The sequence below is a fragment of the Delphinapterus leucas genome, chromosome 6 (genome assembly GCF_059928025.1).
Source record: "Delphinapterus leucas isolate spDelLeu-1000000601 "Yukka" chromosome 6, BTC_Dleu_Yukka2, whole genome shotgun sequence".
In the NCBI taxonomy this organism is placed as follows: Eukaryota; Metazoa; Chordata; class Mammalia; order Artiodactyla; family Monodontidae; genus Delphinapterus; species Delphinapterus leucas.
Genome location: NC_143134.1, coordinates 34,373,496 through 34,386,988, shown reverse-complemented (window position 1 = coordinate 34,386,988; position 13,493 = coordinate 34,373,496). Strand labels below are relative to the sequence as shown.

Sequence of the window (13,493 nt, the reverse complement as noted above, 5' to 3'; positions counted from 1 at the left end):
GGTCCACGTCTGGTGGTGTGTTTTGGGGTGTCTGTGGACTTATTAAGATTTTAGGCAGACTCTGTTAATGGGTGGTTTTGTGTTGCTGTCTTGCTAGTTGTTTGGCATAGGATGTCCAGCACTGTAGCTTGCTGGTCGTTGAGTGAAGCTGGGTGCTGGTGTTGAGATGGAGATCTCTGGGAGATTTTTGCCATTTGATATTATGTGGAGCTGGGAGGTCTCTTGTGGACCAGCGTCCTGAAGGTGGCTCTCCCACCTTAGGGGCACAGCACTGACTCCTGGCTGCAGCACCAAGAGACTTTCATTCACACGGCTAAGAATAAAAGGGAGAAAAAGTAGAAAGAATTAGTAGAAGTAGAAAGAAAAGTGAAAGAAAGAAAGGAGGGAGGGAGGGAGGGAAGGAGGGAGGGGGGAGGAAGGAAGGAAGGAATGAGGGAAGGAAGGAAAAAAAGAAAGAAGATGAAGTAAAATAAAATAAAGTAAAATAAAATATAATAATGTTATTAAAATAGAAAATAATTATTAAGAAAAAAATTTTAAAAAAACAAACAAAAACACCCCGGACTGATAGAACCCTAGGACAAATGGTGAAAGCAAAGCTATACAGGCAAAATCTCATGCAGAAGCATACACATACACACTCATAAAAAGTGGAAAAGGGGAAAAAATAATAAATCTTGCTCTCGAAGTCCATCTCCTCAATTTGGGATGATTTGTTGTCTAAAGGAGGGAAGGAAGGAAAGAAAATGAAAGAAAGAAAGAAAGAAAGAAAGAAAGAAAGAAAGAAAGAAGATAAAGTAAAATAAAGTTATTAAAATAAAAAATAATTATTAAGAAAAAAATTTAAAAAACTGGACGAATAGAACCCTAGGACAAATGGTGGAAGCAAAGTTATACAGACAAAATCTCACACAGAAGCATACACATACACACTCACAAAAAGAAGAAAAGGGGAAAAAATCATAAATCTTGCTCTTAAAGTCCATCTCCTCAATTTGGGATGATTGGTTGTCTATTCATGTATTCCACAGATGCAGGGTACATCAAGTTGATTGTGGAGGTTTAATGCGCTGCTTCTGAGGCTGCTGGGAGAGATTTCCCTCTCTCTTCTTTGTTCTCACAGCTCCTGGGGCTCACCTTTGGATTTGGCCCCACCTCTGCGTGTAGGTCGCCGGAGGGAGTCTGTTCTTCGCTCAGACAGGACGGGGTTAAAGGAGCAGCTGCTTTGGGGACTCTGGCTCACTCAGGCTGGGGGGAGGGAGGGACACGGAGTGCGGGGCAGGCCTGCGGCGGTAGAGGCCGGCATAACGTTGCACCAGCCTGAGGCGTGCCATGTGTTCTCCCGGGGAAGTTGTCCCTGGATCCCGGGACCCTGGCAGTGGCGGGCTGCACAGGCTCCCCGGAAGGGAGTTGTGGATAGTGACCTGTGCTTGCACACAGGCTTCTTGTTGGTGGTAGCAGCAGCCTTAGCGTCTCATGCATGTCTCTGCGGTCTGCGCTTTTAGCCGTGGCTCGCGCCCATCTCTGGAGCTCCTTTAAGCAGCGCTCCTAATCCCCTCTCGTCGCGCACCAGGAAGCAAAGAGGGAAGAAAATGTCTCTTGCCTCTTCGGCAGGTCCAGACTTTCCCCCGGCATCCCTCCCGGCTAGACATGATGCACTAACCCCCTGCAGGCTGTGTTCACGCCACCAACACCAGTCCTCTCCCTGCGCTCTGACCGAAGCCCTAGCCTCAGCTCCCAGCCCCACCCACCCCGGCGGGTGAGCAGACAAGCCTTTTAGGCTGGTGAGTGACGGTCGGCACCGATCCTCTGTGCGGGAATCTCTCCGCTTTGCCCTCCGCACCCCTGTGGCTGCACTCTCCTCCACGGCTCCGAAGCTTCCCCCTCTGCCACCTGCAGTCTCCACCCGCAAAGGGGCTTCCTAGTGTGTGGAAACTTTTCCTCCTTCACATCTCCCTCCCACTGGTGCAGGTCCCGTCCCTATCCTTTTGTCTCTGTTTATTCTTTTTTCTTTTGCCCTACCCAGGTACGTGGGGAGTTTCTTGTCTTTTGGGAGGTCTGAGGTCTTCTGCCAGCGTTCAGTAGGTGTTCTGTAGGAGTTGTTCCACGTGTAGATGTATTTCTGGTGTATCTGTGGGGAGGAAGGTGATCTCCACGTCTTACTCTTCCGCTATCTTCCCTTCATCCCCCATTATTTATTTTGATGCTCAAATTATCTCATATTAGACAAGTGGGCATCCCTTCAGGCAAACTCCTATGTCCTTTGGATGTATTCCCATTTTTTTTTGAGTACTTCTTATTTTCTGCCACAAGGTGTTCCAAGTTCATTTTTCTTTTCCTAGCCCCAAGTTAGCAATGTCATAAAGGATACATGAAGATGAGGATAATATAATATCATATTTATTTATAGAAGAGGATAATATTAGAAACCAAGATCTGGGTGCTGTGTATACATTGCTATTGAAATATTATAATTTCTTGTATCAGGGAAAGAACTAATAAATAAATGAATAACTATACATACATTCCCATAAACATTCAAAATATCATGTACATGCACATGTGATCTGTTTCAGTATCTATATATTTAAAAGCATGAGTTCATTTTAATACCCCCAATTCATATCCAAAATGAAAATGTTTATGCTCACTTCCCTTTCCATATTTGTAACTCCCTTTTCTGACAGTGAGAAACACAGCTCCCATTATCCACAATATATTTCCATATTCTCTCTCTAGAATACATAGGAAGTACAGAATGGCTAATCTACTCTTCTGCAAAATAAGAAACTATAGTTCAGTATTTGTTTATAGCTCTTCCTGTCTCTAAACAGAGGACGAACAGCACAAAATGGTGTTCTAAGTTACTTGGGGACTCAGCCATATGACCAAGGTTAACACTAACAATGATAAATCATGTTGATGATATGTACTAAAGATTTGATGTAATGAGTAGCACGTTCCTCTATGGCCTTCCTCCTCAAAACACATAACACCAGTCTAATCATGAGAAAACCATTAGAAAAAGCTCAATTCAGGGATATCCTACAAAATACCTCTCTAGTACTCCTTAAACCTGTCAAGGTCATCAAAAATGAAGTGTGTCACAGCCAGAAGGAAACATGATGACCAAATGTAATCCTGGATGGGCTCCTGGAACACAAAAAAGAACATACAAAAAAGTAGATTCTGAATGAGGTTAGTAATAATGTGTCAGTATTGATACATTACTTGTGACAAACACCATACTAATGTAAGATGTAAATAGTAGAGAGTACTAGGTGTGGGGTACATGGAAACTCTGTACTATTTTTCATACATTTTTGCTAAATCGAAAATGTTTACTTAAAAAATTGCATGGGGAGATGAGCTGAGGGAGGTCAAAATGACTAGCATTCCAGGACACAGAACCAGGCAGGAGAGAGCTGCACACACACACACACACACACACACACACACACACCACACTCAACACTGCACAGGGATGGAAATTGTTCCTGTTCTGGACACCCACAGTGGAAAGTCTCATAATTTGTGGGGCACTGGGTAAGGTACTCAGATAGATACGTTTTGCCTCACTAGTGGGGCAATTTAGCCCTATACCAAATGCTGCTCTGATCCTGTCTAACAAACTTTAGAAGAAAGACCCAATGGATCAAATGTTTCCAAGTAACTAAACTGCATTTAAGAACAAATCTCAAAAATATTAGTGGAAATATGAAAATATTCAGCATACAACAATTCACAGTGTCTGGCATACAATTATAAATTATCAGGCATGAAAATAAAGAGGTAAATATAACCCAGAAAGAGGAGAAAAATGAATTAGAAATAAACCCAGAAATGACATGATTGAATTAGTAGACAAGAACATTAAAGTACACTTATAACTGTATTAAAAATGATCAAGGAGATAGAGGGAAGATTAAATGAATTAAATAGATATGGAAGGTATAAAAAAGACATGATTCAAACTTCATAATAAGAAAACCACTATGCTTGAGATTAAAAGTACACTGTATTGTATTAATATTAGGTTACATTGAGGAAGAAATACTGAACTAAAAATCATAGCAATGGAAACTGTCCAAAAGTAATCTCAGAAAATGGACACAAAAAATAGACACCAGAGCATCAGTGAGCAGCAAGACAGTTTCAGGCATCCTAACATACAAATATTTAGCATCCCCAAAGGGGGGGACAAGCAAAAATATTTAAAGGAATAATGGTCAAATTTCCCCCAATTTGATGAACTCTATATACCCATAGATTCAAGAACCTCACAAACCTGAAGAAGAAGAAAATATGCCAAAACATATCATAACTACATTTCTCAAAACTAGTGACAATAGAAACTCTGAAAAGTTGACTAAGGAAAAAAGACACCTTATGTACATAGGAACAAACAAAAAACAACAGCAGAGGCTTTCTGTTTTTGATCTGGCATGTAAAGAGTTTGGAAGTCGTCACTTTGTCCTAACAATAAATAAAAAGCTGAACATACTGAATAATAAAAACTATTATTGGATCTTCCAGAGAAATGAGGTCACAGGGCAAACCATTATCCCCCAAACTGAAGAGACAGACAGGCAATTGGAGAAACAAATTATCACAACTTACCAGAGCAGAAACCCACAAGGAGAAACTTCTATGGGAACCAGTACACATGTAGGAAAACCTAAACTATAATTGATGAATTGCTGGAAATGCAGTGTGGACAAGTTTGAGAGTTAAAAAATCCAGTGGGACTCAGTCAAAAGGAGACTCCCACAAATTTGTGAGTTTATCTCCAGAAACCTAACCAAATTCTCACAGTACATATCAGAGAAAAAGCCCCTCATACTTCTAGTAGGAGAAGGGAAAAGGAACAATTTTGAAACTTGCCAGAGCATTTTGTTCTTCTTAACAAGGCCTGCCCTCCAGAGAAACTCTTACCACAGCCTAAATGGTATTTTTTCAGAGCTTAACCACATCAGGGGATAGCAAATACCAACCTCAGCCCTCTCTACCCTTCCACATGAGGAAAGAAAATACCCAACTCCTGTCCACACTAGCCATCCTTTCCCATCTAAGGGAGGAAAAACTGAGAAACATTTGTAAAGTTAACAGTCAAAGGGCACAGGGTCACTAAAAGACTGAGACCTAATTATAACACTACAGAATGCTTTCCATTCCCCACACGTTGCCACCACATTATTAACGGCTTATTTACCACACTTCCTTTTACTCAGTACATGATGTTCAGCTATCAAGAAAAAGGTACAAATTATACTAAAAGGGAGAAAACAGTTTAAAGAGAAAAAGCGAGCATGAGAACAAGACTCAGATGTGGCAGGGATGTTGGCACTATCAGACCTGAAATTTAAAATGACTATGATCAGGGGGGACCTTCAAGATGGTGGAGGGGCTTCCCTGGTGGTGCAGTGGTTGAGAGTCCACCTGCCGATGCAGGGGACACGGGTTCATGCCCCGGTCTGGGAAGATCCCACATGCCATGGAGCGGCTGGGCCTGTGAGCCATGGCCACTGAGCCTACATGTCCGGAGCCTGTGCTCTGCAATGGGAGAGGCCACAACAGTGAGAGGCCCGTGTACCAAAAATAATAATAATAATAATAAGATGGTGGAGGAGTAAGATGTGGAGATCACCTTCCTCCCTACAAATACATCAAAAATACATCTACATGTGGAATGCAACTCCTGAAACAACTACTGAATGCTGGCAGAAAACCTCAGACTTCCCCAAAGGCAAGAAACTCCCCCACATACTGGGGTAAGCCAAAAGAAAAAAGAAAAAACAGAGACAAAAGAATAGGGATGGGACCTGCATCTCTGGGAGGGAGAGGTGAAGGAGGAAATGTTTCCACATACTAGGAAGCCCCTTCACTGGTGGAGACAGGGGGTGGACCGGGGGAAGCTTCAGAGCCATGGATGACAGCATAGCAACAGGGGTGCAGAGGGAAAAGTGGAGAGATTCCCACACAGAGGATCGGTGCTGACCAGCAATCACCAGCCTGAGAGTCTCCTCCCCTGCCAGGGTGGGTGGAGGCTGGGAGCTGAGGCTCGGGCTTCAGAGGTCAGATCCCAGGGAGAGGACTGGGGTTGGCTGTCTGAACACAGCCTGAAGAGGGCTAGTGCACCACAGCTAGCCAGGAGGGAGTGGGGTGGGGGAAGTCTGGACCTGCTAGAGAGGCAAGAGATCATTGTTTCAGGGTGCGAGGAGAGGAGATTCAGAGCACCGCCTAAATTAGCTTCAGAGACAGACATGAGCCACAGCTATCAGCGTGGACACTGGAGACTGGCATGAAACACTAAGGCTGCTGCTGCAGACACCAAGAAGCCTGTGTGCAAGTGCAGGTCACTATCCACGCTTCCCCTCCCAGGAACCTGTGTAGCCTGCCATGGCCAGGGTCCTGGGTCCAGGGACAAATTCCCCAGGAGAAAACACAGTGCACCTCAGACTGTTGCAACGTCATGCTGGCCTCTGCTGCTGCAGGATTGCCCTGCATTCCATACCCCTTCCTCCCCCCGGCCTGAGTGACCCAGAGCCCCCTAATCAGCTGCTACTTTAACCCTGTCCTGTCTGGGAGGGGAACAGACGCCCTCATGTGACCTACATACAGAGGCAAGGCCAAATCCAAAGCTGAAACACAGGAGCTGTGCAAACAAAGAAGAGAAAGGGAAATTTCTCCTAGCAGCCTCAGGAGCAGTGGATTAAATCTCCACAATCAACTTGATGTACCCTGCATCTATGGAATACCTGAATAGAAAATGAATCATCCCAAAATTGAGATGGTGGACTTTGGGAGCAACTGTAGACTTGGGGTTTGCTTTCTGCATCTAATTTGTTTCTGGTTTTATGTTTATCTTAGTATTTAGAGCTTATTATCATTGTTAGGTTTGTTTATTGATTTGGTTGCTCTCTTCCTTTATATATATATATATATATATATATATATATATATATACATACATACACACACACACACACACACATATTTTTCCTTTTCTCTTTTTGTGAGTGTGTGTGTGTATATGCTTCTCTGAGAGATTCTGTCTGTACAGCTTTGCTTTTACCATTTCTCCTAGGGTTCTGTCTGTCTGGTTTTTCTTCTTTTTTAAGTACAGATTTTAGCACTTGTTATACTTAGTGGATGTGTTTTTTTGGTTTGGCTGCTCTCTTTCTTCTTACTTTCTTTTTTTATTACTTTCTAATTTTTTAATTTTTAATAATTTTTAATTTTAATAACTTTATTGTATTTTATTTATTTATTTCTTCTTTCTTTCTTTTATTTTCCCTCTCTTTTCTTATAAGCTGTGTGGCTGACAGAGTCTTGGTGCTCCAGCCAGGTGTCAGGCCTGAGCCTGATAGGTGGAAGAGCCGAGTTCAGGACATTGGTCCACCACAGACCTCCCGGCCCCCCATAATATCAAATGGCAAAAGCTCTCCCAGAGATCTCCATCTCAACACTAAGACCCAGCTCCACTCAATGACCAGCAAGCTACAGTGCTGGACACCCCATGCCAAACAACTAGCAACATAGGAACACAACACCACCCATTAGAAGAGATGCTGCCTAAAATCATATTAAGTTCACAGACACCCCAAAACACACCACCAGATGTGGTCCTGTCCACCAGAAGGAAAAGATACAGCCTCATCCACCAGAAGACAGGCACCAGTCCCCTCCACCAGGAAACTTACACAACCCACTGAACCAGTTTTACTCACTGGGGGCAGACACCAAAAACAGTGGGAACTACAAACCTGCAGCCTGCAAAAAGGAGACCCCAAATGCAGTAAGTTAAACAAATTTAACCAGGCTTCCCTGGTGGTGCAGTGCTTGAGAGTCCACCTGCTGATGCAGGGGACACAGGTTCGTGCCCCGGTCTGGGAAGATCCCACATGCCGCAGAGCAGCTGGGCCCGTGAGCCATGGCCGCTGAGCCTGTGCATCCGGAGCCTGTGCTCCACAATGGGAGAGGCCACAACAGTGAGAGGCCCGCATCCCGCAAAAAAACAAAACAAAACAAAAAAAACACACATAAAAAACAAATTGAGAAGACATAAATACACAGCAGATGAAGGAGCAAAGTATAAACCCAACAGACCAAACAAATGAAGAGGAAATAGGCAGTCTACCTGAAAAAGAATTCAGAGTAATGATAGTAAAGATGATCCAAAATCTTGGATATAGAATGCAGAAAATACAAGAAATGTTTAACAAGGACCTAGAAGAAATAAAGAGCAAACAAACAATGAAGAACAATACAATAAATGAAATTTAAAATTCTCTAGATGAATCAATAGCAGAATACCTGATGCAGAAGAATGGATAAGTGACCTGGAAGATACAATTGTGGAAATAAGTACCACAGAGCAGAATAAAGAAAAAAGAATGAAAATAATTGAGGACAGTCTCAGAGACCTCTGGGACAACATTAAACACACCAACATTCGAATTATAGAGGTGCCAGAGAAGAAGAGAAAAAGAAAGGGACTGAGAAAATATTTGAAGAGATTGTAGTTGAAAACTTCCCTAATATGGGAAAGGAAATAGTCAATCAAGTCCAGGAAGTGCAGAGAGTCCCATACAGGATAAATCCAAGGAGAAACATGCCAAGACACATATTAATCAAACTATCAAATCAAATACAAAGAAAAAATATTAAAAGCAGCAAGGGAAAAGCAATAAATAACATACGAGGGAATTCCCATAAGGTTAACAGCTGATCTTTCAGCAGAAACTCTGCAAGCCAGAAGAGAGTGGCAGGACATATTTAAAGTGATGAAAGGGAAGAACCTACAACCAAGATTACTCTACCAGGCAAGGATCTCATTCAGATTCAATGGAGAAATTAAAACCTTTAAATACAAGCAAAAGGTAAGAGAATTCAGCACCAACCAACCAGCTTTACAACAAATTCTAAAGGAACTTCTCTAGGCAGGAAAAACAAGAGAAGGAAAAGACAAACCCAAAACAATTAAGAAAATGGTAATAGCAACATGCATATTGATAATTACCTTAAAAGAAGTGGATTAAATGCTCCAAACAAAAGAAATAGACTGGCTGAATGGATACAAAAACAACACCCAAGAAACCCACTTCAGACCTAAGAACACATACAGACTGAAAGTGAGGGGATCAAAAAAGATATTCCATGCAAGTGGAAATCAAAAGAAAGATGGAGTAGCAGTTCTCATATCAGACAAAATAGACTTTAAAATAAAGACTATTACAAGAGACAAAGAAGGACACTAAATAATGATCAAGGCATTAATCCAAGAAGAAGATATGACAATTGTAAATATTTATGAACCCAACATAAGAGCACCTCAATACAAAGGCAAATGCTAATAGCCATAAAAGGGGAAGCCAACAGTAACAAAATAATAGTAGGAGAACTTAACACCCCACTTTCACCAAATAGATCATCCAAACTGAAAATAAATAAGGAAACACAAGCTTTAAATGATACATTAAACAAGATGGACTTAATTGATATTTATAAGACATTCCATCCAAAAACAACAGAATACACTTTCTTCTCAAGTGCTCATGGAACATTCTCCAGGATAGATCATATCTTGGGTCACAAATCAAGCCTGGATAAATATAAGAAAATTGAAATTGCATCAAGTATTTTTCCAACCTCAATGCTATGAGATTAGATATCAATAACAGGAAAAAATCTGTAAAAAATACAAACATATGGAGGCTAAACAATACATTACTAAATAACCAAGAAATCACTGAAGAAATCAAAGAGGAAATAAAAAAATACCTAGAAACAAATGTCAATGAAAACATGATGACCCAAAACCTGTGAGATGCAGCAAAAGCAGTTCTAAGAGGGAAGTTTATAGCAATACAATCCTACCTCAAGAAACAAGAAACATCTCAAATAAACAACCTAACCTTACACCTAAAGAAATTAGAGAAAGAAGAACAAAAAAACTGCAAAGTTAGCAGAAGGAAAGAAATCATAAAGATCAGTTCAGAAATAAATGAAAAAGAAATGAAGGCAATGATAGCAAAGATCAATAAAACTAAAAGCTGGTACTTTGAGAAGATAAACAAAATTGATAAACCATTAGCCAGACTCATCAAGAGTCCATATATAAGGAATCTAATTTAAAAAATGGTCCTGAAGAACTTAGGGGCAGGAATAAAGATGGAGCCATAGAGAATGGACTTGAGAACATATGGAGGGGGAAGGCTAAGCTGGGACGAAGTGAGAGTGGCATGGACATATATACACTACCAAATGTAAAATAGATTGCTAGTGGGAAGCAGCTGCATAGCACAGGGAGATCAGCTCGGTGTTTTGTGTCCAATTAGAGGGGTGGCATAGGGAGGTGGGAGGGACGAGATATGGGGATATATATATATGTATAGCTGATTCATTTTGTTATACAGCAGAACCACGCCACTGTAAAGCAATTATACTCCAATAAAGATGTTAAAAAATTTTTAAATATAAAATATAACGACTATGATTTTATGCCATGGTTCTAATGGAAAAAGTAGACTGCATGAAAGAACAGATGGGCCATGTAAGTAGAGATATAGAAATATATAGAAATTCTATGAATGAAAAAGTATGCTAAAGATTAAAAAACCACAGTAACAGAAATGAAAAATGCTTTTGATGGCCTCATTAGTAGGCTGGGCATGACTGAGGAAAGAATCTCTGAGCTAGAGGATATCTTATTAGAAACTTCCAAAATGCAAAAGCATAGAGAAAAGAGACAAAGAAGAGCAGAGTATCTATGGACTGTGTGACTACTGCTAAAAAGGAACATATATGTAAAGGGAATACCAGAAAAAGAAGAAAGAGAGAAAAGAACAGAAGCTATATGTGAAGTAATAATGACCAAGAATTTTCCCAAGTTAATGTCAGACATCATACCACAGATCCACGAATCTCAGAGAACCTCAAGCAGGAAAATGCCAAAAAACTACCCCTAAACATTTCATATTAAAACTACAGAAAATCAAATATGAAGGAAAATCTTCTAAAAAGTCAGAGGAAGACAACTTATCTATAGAGAAGGAAAGAAGAGAATTTCATCTGAATTCTCTTCAGTAATCATACAAGAAGAGAGTGGAGTGAAATATTTAAATGTTGAGAGAACCCACTAACCTAGAATTCTGTACCCTGTGAAATGATCCTTGAAAAGTGAAGGAGAAATCATTTTCAGAAAAGCAAAAATTGAGGTAATTTGTCACAAGTAGACCTACCTTGCAAGAAATGTTTTAGAAGGAAAAAAAATGAAATTCAGAACTAAGATCTATATAAAGAAAAGAGAGTGTTAGAGAAAGGAAAAATAAAAGTAAAATAAAATCTTGTACTTTTTATCCATAATTAACCTAACAGTTTGTTTAATATAATAATAGCTTAAGTATGCTTATATGTGTTTAAGTGTATGTATGTCATATATAATTTTGTATGTGTAAGTGAAATAAATAACAGCAATAAAACAAGGGACAGGAAGGGAGAATAAGATACGTTTGTTATTATAAAGTATTTGTACTACTTGTGAAGCAGTATAGTGTTATTTGAAGGTAGACTCTTGTTAGTTGTAAATGTATATTGAAAGCTCTAAGGAAACCACTCAAAAAAGTTTTTAAAAATATATAATACATATCCTAAGAAAGGAGAGAAAATGGAAAAATATACAATGCTCAATTAAAACCACAAAGTGAAGAAAAACGTGAAGCACAATAAGAAGACCAAAGAAGAAGAGCAATGAATAGAAAACGTAAAAATAAAAAGTTAGATATTAATCCAAATATATCAATAATCACTTTAAATATCAATGGTATAGATACACCAATTAAAAATAGACATTGTCAGAGTGGATAAAAAACCAAGACCCATGTTTTCTAAAATAAACCTACTTTAAATATTGACACATATTAAAAATAAAAAGAATGGAGAAAGATAAATCATTGTAACAGTAATCAACAAAAGGCAGAGAAGATTGGGAAGATGGGAGAGTAGAAAATATCAGAAATCTGTCTCCCCACATAAACATTTACAATGGCAGAATCTGTCAGATGTAATTATACTGGAGTCTACTGAAGGTTTGCAACTTCCAATGGAAGATTTGTATGGTAAATTGCAATTAACTTCCATCAATTTCACCTCTGAACACAGTAGCAGTTACCCATTTCTCATTCCCAGCCCTGGGGCAGGCAAGGTGTGCACGTGTTTTTGGGTTGCCTTGAACATAGCTTGTGGGAACCAGATTAGGCAAAGAGGATGCTGTCCTCCAAATATTGGGATCTGTGCTCTGATCACTTATTGTTGCTTCTGATAACAGAGATGCAGAAAATGAGGTGGTGCCATTATCATTGAACCTCCCCCCATTGTTATAAGCATCTATTTCTCTAGCTGGAGTGGCTTCCTGGAGACTTAAGGAGCTAGCGCCCTTTTTTTCCTCTTCATTTCCCTCCTCCTTTTGGGAGCCAGACATCAAAGACCAGGACATTAAAAACTAACTGCATATATAGGGGAGTTTGCCCAAGGGAAAGTACAGCTCAGAAAAGACCCAAGAAGATCAATTTTCACCTCAGACTTATCCTCAGCACAGAGACAGTCTACAACAATGAAAACAATAACAACAGAACCAAAATAAAACAGCAAACTCTTGGGAAAGGGGAAAATTGAATCTCCAGAATTAACAAATTTTTATATCCAAATGTCCAGTTTTCAAAAACAACAAAGAAATCACAAGGCATAAAAAGAAAGAAAAGTATGGGGCATTCAAAGGAAAAAATAAACCAAGAAACTGGTTTATTATTCAGATTCTGCTATTGATCCAGACCTGAGTGTGGACGACTAGAAAAAAAATTAAAACAACTATCTTAATGATGATCAAAGAAATAAATAATGACATGGAGAAAATCAAGAAAAAGATATGTGAAGAAAATGAAAATATCAGTAAAAAGACAGAAAACCTAAAAAGTATCCAAAATGAAATTCTGGAGCTGAAAAGTATAATAACTGAAATTAGAAATATGCTACAGGGATTCAAAGGCATATTTGAGCTGGCAGAAAAAAGAATCAGTGAATTTAAAATTATCAAGTCTGAGGAACAGAAAGATGAAAGAATGAAGCAAGTTGAACAGAGTTGAGGGATGTATGGGACACCATCAAGAAGATCAACATACCATTGTGGGACTTCAGAAGAAGAGAGAGAGAACAGGGCAGAGAGAATATTTGAAGAAATAATGGCCAAAACCTTCCCAAATTTGATAAAAGATATGAATATAACCATCCAAGAAGCTCAACAAGCTCCAAGTAAAATGAACTCAAAGAGACCCATCCTAGACACATTATAGCAGCATTATTTACAATAGCTAAAATGTGGTAGTAATGCAAGTGTCCACTGACAGATGAAAGGATAAGCAAAATGTTTTATCTATATATACATATAGATAAGCAAAATGTATATATATATATATATATATATATATATATATATA

The 13,493-nt window shown here is 39.5% G+C and overlaps 1 pseudogene; it reads left to right on the top strand.

Annotated features, from left to right (window-relative positions):
• Window positions 1-13,493, top strand: part of LOC149748900 (tRNA-splicing ligase-activating factor archease pseudogene) — a 42,857-nt pseudogene extending 29,364 nt beyond the window's left edge.